This window comes from Lathyrus oleraceus, chromosome 7, assembly GCF_024323335.1.
Source record: "Lathyrus oleraceus cultivar Zhongwan6 chromosome 7, CAAS_Psat_ZW6_1.0, whole genome shotgun sequence".
NCBI classification, from domain to species: Eukaryota; Viridiplantae; Streptophyta; class Magnoliopsida; order Fabales; family Fabaceae; genus Lathyrus; species Lathyrus oleraceus.
Genome location: NC_066585.1, coordinates 49908557 through 49919520, shown reverse-complemented (window position 1 = coordinate 49919520; position 10964 = coordinate 49908557). Strand labels below are relative to the sequence as shown.

Here is a 10964-nt window from a genome sequence, read left to right as displayed (position 1 = left end):
TTCCAAGCCTTATTATCCAGAGATTTTAAGAAAGCTACCATTCGAGGTTTCTAGTAGTCATAGTTAGATCCATCCAAAATTGGTGGCCTATGAACAGATCCTCCATCTCTCTCCATTGTACCAGAAAGTATTGCCCCTAGATCTCACCCAGAACCAGAGCAGGATGCCTGCTCTGATACCAATTGAAATTCTAGTATCAAATATGAGATGTCGAAGGTAATGTCACGACACTAATATCTGAGTGAAACAAAGAGGATAAAGATAAAGAATAGTAATGCAAGAGACACAAGCAATTGTTTACCCACTTCGGTCCAACTCACCTACATCTGGGGGCTACCAAGCCAGGAAGGAAATTCACTAAAATAGAATCAGTTCAAAGACTCTCCGTACACTTCAACAAAGTTACAGTCTTTCTCACCTAATCTCTACCCGTGCAATTTCTACCTAAGCACTCTTAGATATGAGAACCCACTGATTCCCCTTCAATCACACCTGTGATTTTAAACAACAATTCCTTGTGAAAAGAAAACACTTTTCAATAACACACACTTGATTTTACTTCACAGTTTCAATCAAGTAGACACACACTTGATCTTGCTTAACAACTTTGATCAAGTAGACACACACTTGATCTTGCTTAACAACTTTGATCAAGTAGACACACACTCTTGCTTAAAAGCTTTGAGTGACAAATTACAACCCATAAATTAGACCAATTCAATCATCTATGGATGAATTGAATGGCTTACAAGTCTCACGATTAAACAAGACACAAACACTTATATTCTCTCAATATTTCGCTCAGTATTGGTTGTGTACAAAATCAGGTTTTCCAAGTCCCTTTTTATAAAAGCTTTCAGCTGGGCTTGGACATCTTGAAAACCCTAAAATATTTTCCAATTAAATCTTCTCATGACAGCTGGTTAGATCTCCTTGGAAAATAAGTAAATCAGGTTGTAATCAATGATTGAATGCGCCTGCAAATCAGATCTTCAATCATACATAGATTGCTGATCACACTGAAATTTACCATATTTTCGACTCCGATTTCACGTGCATTCTAGTTTTTTTATTATCATTTTGTTGTGTTATTGCTATGTTTTTCTTTGTTTTCAGGTTTTTACTTTAATCGGAGCCCCGATCGAGAAAAGGAGCGAAAAAGAGCCAAAAACCCTAAAATTCAGCATTTTGTTCTTATGGACTACCCAATGGCGGGCGCCACAGACCAAGCCATAACGTGTCCAAGCTCAACTTCCCTCAACTCCCACGTTCTCCACCATATCCACTAAGGCGCCTCACTTTGGCCTTGTGGAGGGCGCCATGGCCTTGTGGCGGGCGCCACAAGAGGAAAACAATTTCCCTCCATTTTCAAGTTGAAGGGCATCCAAGTCATTTCCATCTTTTTACTTGCTTATAAATAGAAACTCGAATTCACTTTTACAATCATCCAAACTTAGAGGAGAGGCAAACTCAGAGCAACTTTGTTTCACTTAGGCATATATTCAGTTTTATAAAGTGGTAATCGCTTCGCATTGGAGTGTTACCACAATTGTGTAATCAAGTCTGTGATAGAGTCTGTAATCGAGTTTGGAGCACTTTGGAAGGACGTTAATCCTGCCGCCATTTTTATTTCCGCATTGCAATTTATTCAACCCTCCGATTGGAGCAGGTTTTTATTACTTGTCTTTATCTTATTTATTTTCCCGCACTCGCTTTACTTTATTTATTTCCCGCACTCGCTTTACTTTATTTATTTCCCGCACTCGCTTTACTTTATTTATTTCCCGCACTCGCTTTACTTTATTTATTTCTCGCACTCGCTTTACTTTATTTATTTCTCGCACTCGCTTTAAATGATTTATTTCCTCGCACTCGCACTACTTTTATTTACTATCCGCACTCGTACTACTTTTATTTATTTTAATGCACTTTTACTTTACCATGTCTAGCTAAATTTATAAGGTTAGAATGTAAGGATCGTAATTGAACCAGTAATCCGTACAATTGTTCGTAGAAACACTTAAGGGCTATTTTAACTTTCAACTTAAGTTTTCCCGCACTTCAATTCCGATGGGTAAGATCGAAAGCCGTCCAACGTCTTTTTAAACTTAATTATTTTTAACTATTTCAAAAACAGCGAAAGCGCTTTGTCTAGTTCATTAGGAGTTTTTAACATAAAGAAGAAAAGAGATTCTAAAACTATTTTCGGACGCGTTTATAAGTTTAGAGTCTGGTTCGTGAGAACCTCTTTTGGTTAAGAAATCCAAGTTATAATACTTTTCAACTTAGTCAAGATACTATATTTCTTAAAAATAGGTTTACTACTCTAACGCAATGCGTGCCTTTTTATAAGTGACAATAAGAGGGTTTGATTAGGGAGTACAACTCGGTTCTGAATACGTGAAAGCGACAGTTCCTGTTAAATTAGTTCTTTTCAAAGTAGGAAACATTGCCCATAAGTAGCTCTATTAGCAAGTACTTGGATTATCCATTGATTACGTGAATTACATTCGACCCTGTCTTTATTAATTAATCTTTATTCAACACTTTACTTTTCATTGCACACTCCAAAAAACACTTATTTTGACTGCCTTTGATAAACACCATAACGACAGATAACGATAGGTTGACACTTGGACTTTGTGGATTCAATAATCTTTTATATTACTCTGACGCGTTCCTATACTTGCGAAAAGCACGCATCAAATTTTTGGCACCGTTGCCGGGGACCAATTTCGTCAAATTTCATTTTCCTGTTGTTATATCGTTTAGACTTAGGCTATTTCCCGCCGGTCAATGCGAAGAACTCGCAGCACCGGAAGTTTAAGCTTAGTATACCCTCTGGCGGAACCTGAACGTTACGCTCGCGCACGTTTATTCTTTCATAGAATTAAGAGAGCTATGGCCGAACATCAAAATCAAAGACCTCTTAAGGACTTCGCTCAACCATCTAATGAAGAACCTAGTTCTAGTATACTAAACCCAACCATCCCAGCTAATAATTTTGAACTTAAACCATCTCTGTTACAACTAGTGAAACAAAGACAATTCGCGGGTCTCGCTACTGAGAACCCAAACCAACATTTAAAAATATTTCTTCAATTAGCAGATACTTTTAAAACCAATGGAGCTTCTCCTGAGGCAATACGTTTAAGACTATTTCCTTTTTCCCTCAGAGATAAAGCCCTATCATGGTTAGATTCCCTTCCACCCAATTCCATTACGACTTGGGATAACCTTAGAAGAGTTTTTCTTGCTAGATATTTTCCCCCGAGTAAAACCGCCATTCTTCGAAACCATATAACTAGATTTACCCAAAACCAAGTAGAATCGTTATTCGAAGCTTGGGAGAGATATAAAGAGTTGTTACGAGCATGCCCACATCATGGCTTAGAAAATTGGTTAATCATCCAAACCTTCTATAATGGACTTCAATACAACACAAAGATGACCATCGACGCTGCCGCAGGCGGTGCTCTGATGAACAAACCTTATCCTGAAGCTAGTTCCCTCATCGAAGATATGGCTCAAAACCATCAATCATGGGGAGTCGAACGAGCGACAGTTGAGAAGAAGGAAGCCCAAGGAGGAGTGCATGAACTAAGCTCTATAGACATGATGCAAGCTAAAATGGACGCATTAGCCCTCAAAGTCGAGCATATGTGCATAAACCCGAATACTGTAGCCGCAGTTTCGTCGGATTGTGAGATATGTGGAACCAAAGGACACCAATCTGCAGAATGCAGTCTATTAAACGAAACCCACTCTGAGCAAGTGAACTACACCCAAGGGAACCCATACTCAAATACCTATAACCCTAGATGGAGGAATCACCCGAACTTCTCCTATAAAAACAATAACCCTATTCAAAATAATGCACCTCCGAGACCTAGTTATCAAGCCCCTAGATCAAATCAACCTATGCAACCTGTACCACCAAAGCCGAGCCTTGAGAAAATTATGGAAAATTTTATCACCGCTCAAACCCAACAAAACAAGGAGTTCATGAACCAAAACATTCATGTTAACGAATTGATTACTCAGTTAGGAACCAAGGTTGACCAAATAGTTACTCATACTAAGATGCTTGAAACCCAGATCTCTCAGGTAGCCTTAAACTAAGCCCCTCAGACTACACCTAGAGGACAATTCCCTGGACAACCTCAACAAAATCCGAGAGGACAAGCCAATGCCATTACCCTACGAAGTGGGAACGCTTATGATGAGCCACCAAACCCTAGATTGAGTGAACCCGAAACTTCTAAGGAATGTACCAAACTCACGGACAAAGTAAAGGGACCAGAGGAATCTGAAAACCAGGAAGGTCGAGAAAAAGGAGAAGAACCTAAAGATAAAACTTACGTACCACCCCCGCCATATAAACCACCTATACCATATCCGCAAAGACTCAAACAAACCCAGATCAATAAACAGTATCAAAAATTTATTAAAGCTATAGAAAAACTTCATGTAGAAATCCCTTTCACAGAAGCCATCACCCAAATACCTTCTTATGCAAAGTTTCTCAAAGACATCCTTACCAACAAACGTAGACTTGATGATCCGAAGCCTTTGGAATGTAATGCTATTTCCGAGGACAAATTAGCAAAGAAAGATAAAGATCCTGGAAATTTCTCCATTCCTTGCCTTTTGGGTAATCATGTCATCGAAAAAGCTTTTCTAGACTTAGGAGCTAGTGTGAGCCTAATGCCTTTAGCGGTTTGTGAGAGGTTAAACTTAGGAGAATTACAACCCACTAAGATGTCACTTCAGTTAGCCGATAGATCTGTTAAATATCCGATAGGCATTTTAGAAGATGTTCCTGTTAGGATAGGTCAGTTATTTATCCCTACTGATTTTATTGTCATGGACATCAAAGAGGACAATGATATACCAATCCTTATAGGTAGACCATTCTTATCGACTGCAGGAGCCATAATAGATGTCAAGAAAGGAAAGTTGACATTTGAGGTAGGTGACGAGAAAATAGAATTTATACTTTCAAAATTTCTTATGGCACCTGTGATGGGAGACTCGTGTTATGCCTTAGATATCATTGATGAATGCGTTAGAGAATTAGAACAAAAAGAAATTATAAAAACAATTAAGTTACCATCAACTCTCATAAGGGAAGATGATGACTTTAAGAAACCCTACATCGATGATAACCTTTACGAATGTTTATCCCTTACCCTAGATCCTATGCCATGCCCTAAGAAACTAACCTTAGAACTTAAGGAACTGCCTAAGAACCTGAGATATGAGTTCCTCGATGAAAAGATGAACCGTCCAGTTATAATTAGTGCTACCTTGAGCCAAGAGGAAACGAACCAATATCTCTGACCTGAAAGGTATAAGCCCATCCGTATGCATGCATCGAATTTCTCTCGAAGAAGATTCAAAACCCTCTAGGGAACATCAGAGAAGAATAAACCCTATAATGAGTGATGTTGTTAAAAAGGAGGTTCTTAAGTTACTTGAGGCAGGTATCATCTACCAGATCTCGGATAGTAAGTGGGTGAGCCCTGTGCATGTAGTACCTAAAAAGGAAGGCATCACAGTCGTGCAAAACGATAAAGGCGAACATGTAGCAAAAGGTTTAGAAGGAGGATGGCGGATGTGTATAGATTATAGAAAATTAAATAAAGCAACTAGGAAGGATCATTTCCCTTTACCATTTATAGACCAGATGTTGGAGCGTCTAGCCAGACACTCTTACTTCTGCTATCTAGATGGATACTCTGGATTCTTCCAAATACCTATCCATCCCGAAGATCAAGAAAAAACTACCTTTACATGCCCTTATGGAACTTTTGCCTACAGACGGATGTCGTTCGGCCTCTGTAATGCCCCAGCTACTTTCCAACGCTGCATGATGTCAATCTTTGCAGATTACCTAGATGGTATCATGGAAGTGTTTATGGATGATTCCTCGGTCTGCGGATTTGATTTCCGCAATTGTCTTGCTAACCTTGAGAAAATCCTGGAGAGATGCGTGGAGGTGAACCTCGTGCTAAACTGGGAAAAATGTCATTTCATGGTAACCGAAGGAATAGTTTTAGGACATATAGTTTCCGAAAAAGGTATAGAGGTAGATAAAGCTAAAATAGAAGTTATAGAAAACCTAAAACCCCCAAAAACCATCAGAGAAGTCCGAAGCTTTCTTGGACACGCTGGATTCTACCAGCGTTTTATTAAGGACTTCTCCAAAATAACTAAACCTTTAACCGGACTTTTAATGAAAGATGCTGAATTCATTTTTGATGAAAAATGTAATGACACATTTAATCTTTTAAAGCAAGCGTTAGTATCTGCACCCATTATGAAACCACCTGATTGGTCGGAACCTTTCGAGATAATGTGCGATGCTAGTGATTATGCAGTTGGAGCCATTCTAGGACAAAGGAAAGATAAAAAATTACATGCCACTTATTATGCCAGTAGAACCCTAGATGCTGCCCAACTTAATTATGCAACAACTGAAAAAGAATTACTCGCTGTAGTTTTCGCTATAGACAAATTTAGATCTTATCTAGTAGGAGCAAAAATTATTGTTTACACCAATCATGCTGCCATTCGTTACCTATTAAGTAAAAAAGATGCCAAGCCCAGGTTACTCCGATGGATTCTATTACTACAAGAGTTTGATTTAGACATAAGAGATAAAAAAAGGCACTGAAAACGTAGTAGCCGATCACCTTTCTAGGCTAGAACATCTAAAACTAGAACTAGTACCCATAAATGATGATTTTGCCTATGATAGACTGATCGCTAGAGTAGAAACCATTGAAGATAATAACCTAGATCCTTTTGAGCACTCCCAAAATTCCTTAGCAATAAGTAACGTACCCTGGTATGCAGATTTCGTTAATTACCTAGCTGCTGATATAATACCCCCTGATCTTGACTACCACCACAAGAAGAAATTCTTCCACGATGTGAGAAACTTCTATTGGGACGAACCGCTCCTTTTCAAAAGGGGTAAAGATGGCATTTTTCGCCGTTGCGTTCCAGAAGAAGAGGTAAATAATATTATCAAGCATTATCGTTCTGCACCTTATGGTGGACATGCGAGCACCTCTAAGACATACGCCAAGATTCTTCAAGCTGGCCTATTCTGGCCTACCATGTGGCATGATGTCTATGCTTGCATTGTCAAATGTGACAGATGCCAACGCACTGGAAACATTTCAAGACGTGATGAAATGCCTCTAAGAAACATTCAGGAAGTAGAACTCTTTGACGTATGGGGTATAGATTTCATGGGACCTTTTCCACCATCCTTAGGAAACAGATATATCTTAGTAGCTGTAGACTATGTGTCTAAGTGGATTGAAGCTATAGTTGCACCCACAAACGACACTAGGGTAGTAATCAAACTATTTAAAAACTATATATTCCCTAGATTTGGAACACCACGTTTAGTCATAAGCGATGGAGGATCACACTTTATATCGAGAATATTTGACAAACTTTTAAGAAAATATGGAGTTAGGTATAGAGTAGCAACACCGTACCACCCACAGACTAGTGGCCAAGTAGAAGTATCTAATAGGGAGATAAAACAAATCCTAGAGAAAACTGTTTCTATTTCTAGGAGAGACTGGTCTCAGAAGCTTCAAGAAGCATTATGGGCCTATAGAACCGCTTTCAAAACCCCTATAGGAACTACTCCTTATCAACTAGTTTATGGAAAATCATGTCACTTACCATTCGAGTTAGAGCATAAGGCCTATTGGGCCATTAAAACTTTGAATTTAGACTACCTAGCCGCTGGAGAAAAGCGTACCCTAGACATTCATAAATTAGAAGAGCTTAGGCAATCTGTCTACGAGAATGCAAAAATATATAAAGAGAGGACAAAAGCCTATCACGACAAAAGAATAGTAAAGAAAAACTTCAATATAGGCGATCCTGTTCTCCTTTTTAACTCTAGGTTACGACTCTTCCCTGGAAAGCTACGTTCAAGATGGACTGGTCCTTTCGAAGTATCCAAGATTCTGAGATCCGGAGCCGTAGAAATCAAGAACGATACCTGTAGTCCATTCATTGTAAATGGACAAAGACTGAAGCTCTACGAAGGAGGAGACATTCCAGCATACTACTCGAGCCACACCCTGATTGATCCACCAATTCCTACTACTACTACAGGTGTATAAATTCTAATTGTCAAGCTAATGACGTTAAACAAGCGCTGCATGGGAGGCAACCCATGGTTTTTCTTTCATTTTAATTTTTCGCATTTATTTTTATTTTTATTTTTATTTTATCATATTTTGCATTAAGACTAATATTTGAATGGTTTGTATTTTCAGGATCACTTTCTTAACTTTTACCAGGATGCAGGATTTTGATGACATGCATGTGGCCTATAGAGATAATGCTCAAAGGGAGCGTTACATCGCTTTGTATCAGCGCCCTATGGCACCCACACGTTATCCTGACCAGCACTATATTGAGGGACTGGGTATCGAGCCTAGTATCTGATTCCTTAGCCACCAGCTTCACTGGGACGAGTTTGCTGATGATTTGAGTAACACATATAGGAACCTGACTTTGGAGTTCCTGAGTTCATTCGACTATGACCCATATTCTGGACCAGATGGGTATGCTGCTTTCAGGCTTTTCAGAGTTGAGTACTCTTTCAGCCAGAAAGAGTTTGGCGACTTATTGGGTTTCCAGACTACTCCTGATGCTATCCCGGAGACACCTATGGGATATTTTCTGGGTAAGGAGGTTGAGAAGTTTTGGAGTGACATATCAGGTGGAGGAATCCAGGATCCATCTATGCAGCTGTCTCATGTCATACATAACCCCGCCTTCAGATACTTTCAGATGATATTAGCACATTCCTTCTTGGGAAGGCTGGATGCAGAGACACTACTGTGTGAAGAGGAGATCTTCCTACTATTTTTTGCATCCCAGTCTCACCCAGTAGCATGTGAGAATTTCTTGTTATACAGTCTCAGCGGTATCTCTAGATCTACCGAAGGAGTCATCCATGTTGGCGGAATCATCACACAGATTGCTGTCGCTTTGGGTCTGTCTCGCAAGTTGTTGCATCTTCGGACCTACTGTGGGTACACGACCATGGACATCGACTTCTGTTTGACCAGAGGATTGATGAGGAGAGCCTCTTTCCACCCATGTCAGTTCTGATTGCTAGTCAACAGCGAGGCCATCCATTACTTCACACTGCCAGATCCTATGATGACCAGTGTGCATGATCCAGCGAATTGGAGTTATGCTCTAGAGGGCCAGGGAGAGACCGTGGAGGAGCCGAGATCGCCACTCATTGCTAAATACACGTCTACACCACCATCTCCCAAAATCACTGTTTTCTCTAATAATCTTTCATTGCAGACACCCGACATCCGCACTCAGATTGCTGAGTGTCGTAGAGAGATCGCAGCGCTTAGACAGGAGGTGGCTGACCTTACTTTACAGATGGGAGTGTCTGATCCCACCCATGCTACTGAAGCCGACTGTCTTTATCAGGAGATCGCAGAACTCAAGCAAGAAGTAGCCATGCTCCGTGGTTCCTCTCAGGAAGATGACATCCCCACTACATGATCTCACCATTTAATCTTATTTTATCTCATTTTTTTATATTTCTCGTATTTACATAACTCATCTTATATTATCGCATTTGGAATATTATATAAACTACATCTATACATTAGTATTTTTATTTTTATCTATATATGTTTTATGTTTATTTTATTTTGCATTTTAATTTTTCAGTTATTTATTTAATTTATATTTAATTTTTGTTTTTGTTTTTGTTTCAGTTTCACTTTTTATTTTTGTTTTTGCCTTTATAAAATTATGCAAGTCAAAGTTACTAGGAGAATCAAAAGACAAATGCTATTCAAACCCCTCAAAGCCAAAAGACAAGAGAAGCCCAAACCAAAGGACCAAAATCTGGCCCAGCCAGATTTTGCCTTGTGGCGCCCGCCGTAGGACCTGTGGCGCCCGCCACAGCGTCTGTAAATGGTCAGGGCAGAACCCCTTTCTTCACCATTTTTGCAACTTACAACCTCCCAAACCCATTTTTTTCACCTTGGAAAAACATCCTTGAACCCACAAAAAGCTCATACTTTTCTAACCACCATACCACACAAATCATTGTTCCACTTTCCATTTTCGATTTCATCCGTCGGATTTTATAAAAATCCAACCTTTTTCACAAACCACTTCATCTTCTTCATCACTTTTCAAGAGCATTCAAATGGAGTTTAACGGATTCATTCTTCGAGGAGGGAAACCGGGGGATCAACAAAGAAAAATTATTGAACGGTTGCAAAATCGGGAAATCCTCCCGACAAGGTATGTTGACGAAGACTATCTCTACACTTTAGGTATCTATCATAGCATATTTCATTTATTAGATAATTTAGGTTTGCATAATTTCTTTTCCAATAAAGAACCTACCTATGAGCGGTTGACAATTGAATTTTTGAGTTCCTTAATTTATATTGTCAACCCTAACACTGCTAGCACAGTTGGTACTGTCAAATTTAGAATGTTTGCTGTTGAATACCAATTCAGTACCGACAAACTAGCCAGCTTGTTAGGGATCCCTCATGGGGAAGGTGCTATTTGTGAGGCCCCTTTGGATTCTGAATGGTCTGTTGAGGTATTTTCCTTCTGGGAGCGTCTATCAAACACTTCTATAAACTCTTTTAAAGGAGTTCTTGCCTCAACTATCCATAACCCAGCCATCAGAGTTTTTAGATATCTGTTGGCATGCACTATTTTGGGCCGGGAGAATCCAAATAAGGTTAATGCTAGAGAGCTTCTATTTTTACAAGGAAGCCTCACAAATAGACGTATTAATTCGGTCCCGTTCATGCTTGCTCATATGATTTTAACTGTGAATAAAGCGGGACCGATTTCTTTCGGTGGATTGATTACATCTATTGCTCAGGCGCTTAACCTGAACGATGAGATGGCTACCCTAG

At 39.4% G+C, this 10964-nt stretch overlaps 1 non-coding gene across 1 annotated transcript; it reads right to left on the bottom strand.

Moving 5' to 3' along the window:
- Positions 1-3285: 3285 nt before the first annotated feature.
- Positions 3286-3392, bottom strand: LOC127109804 (small nucleolar RNA R71). The gene has a single exon (XR_007797055.1). It is a non-coding gene; the product is annotated as a small nucleolar RNA R71 (small nucleolar RNA).
- Positions 3393-10964: the final 7572 nt, after the last annotated feature.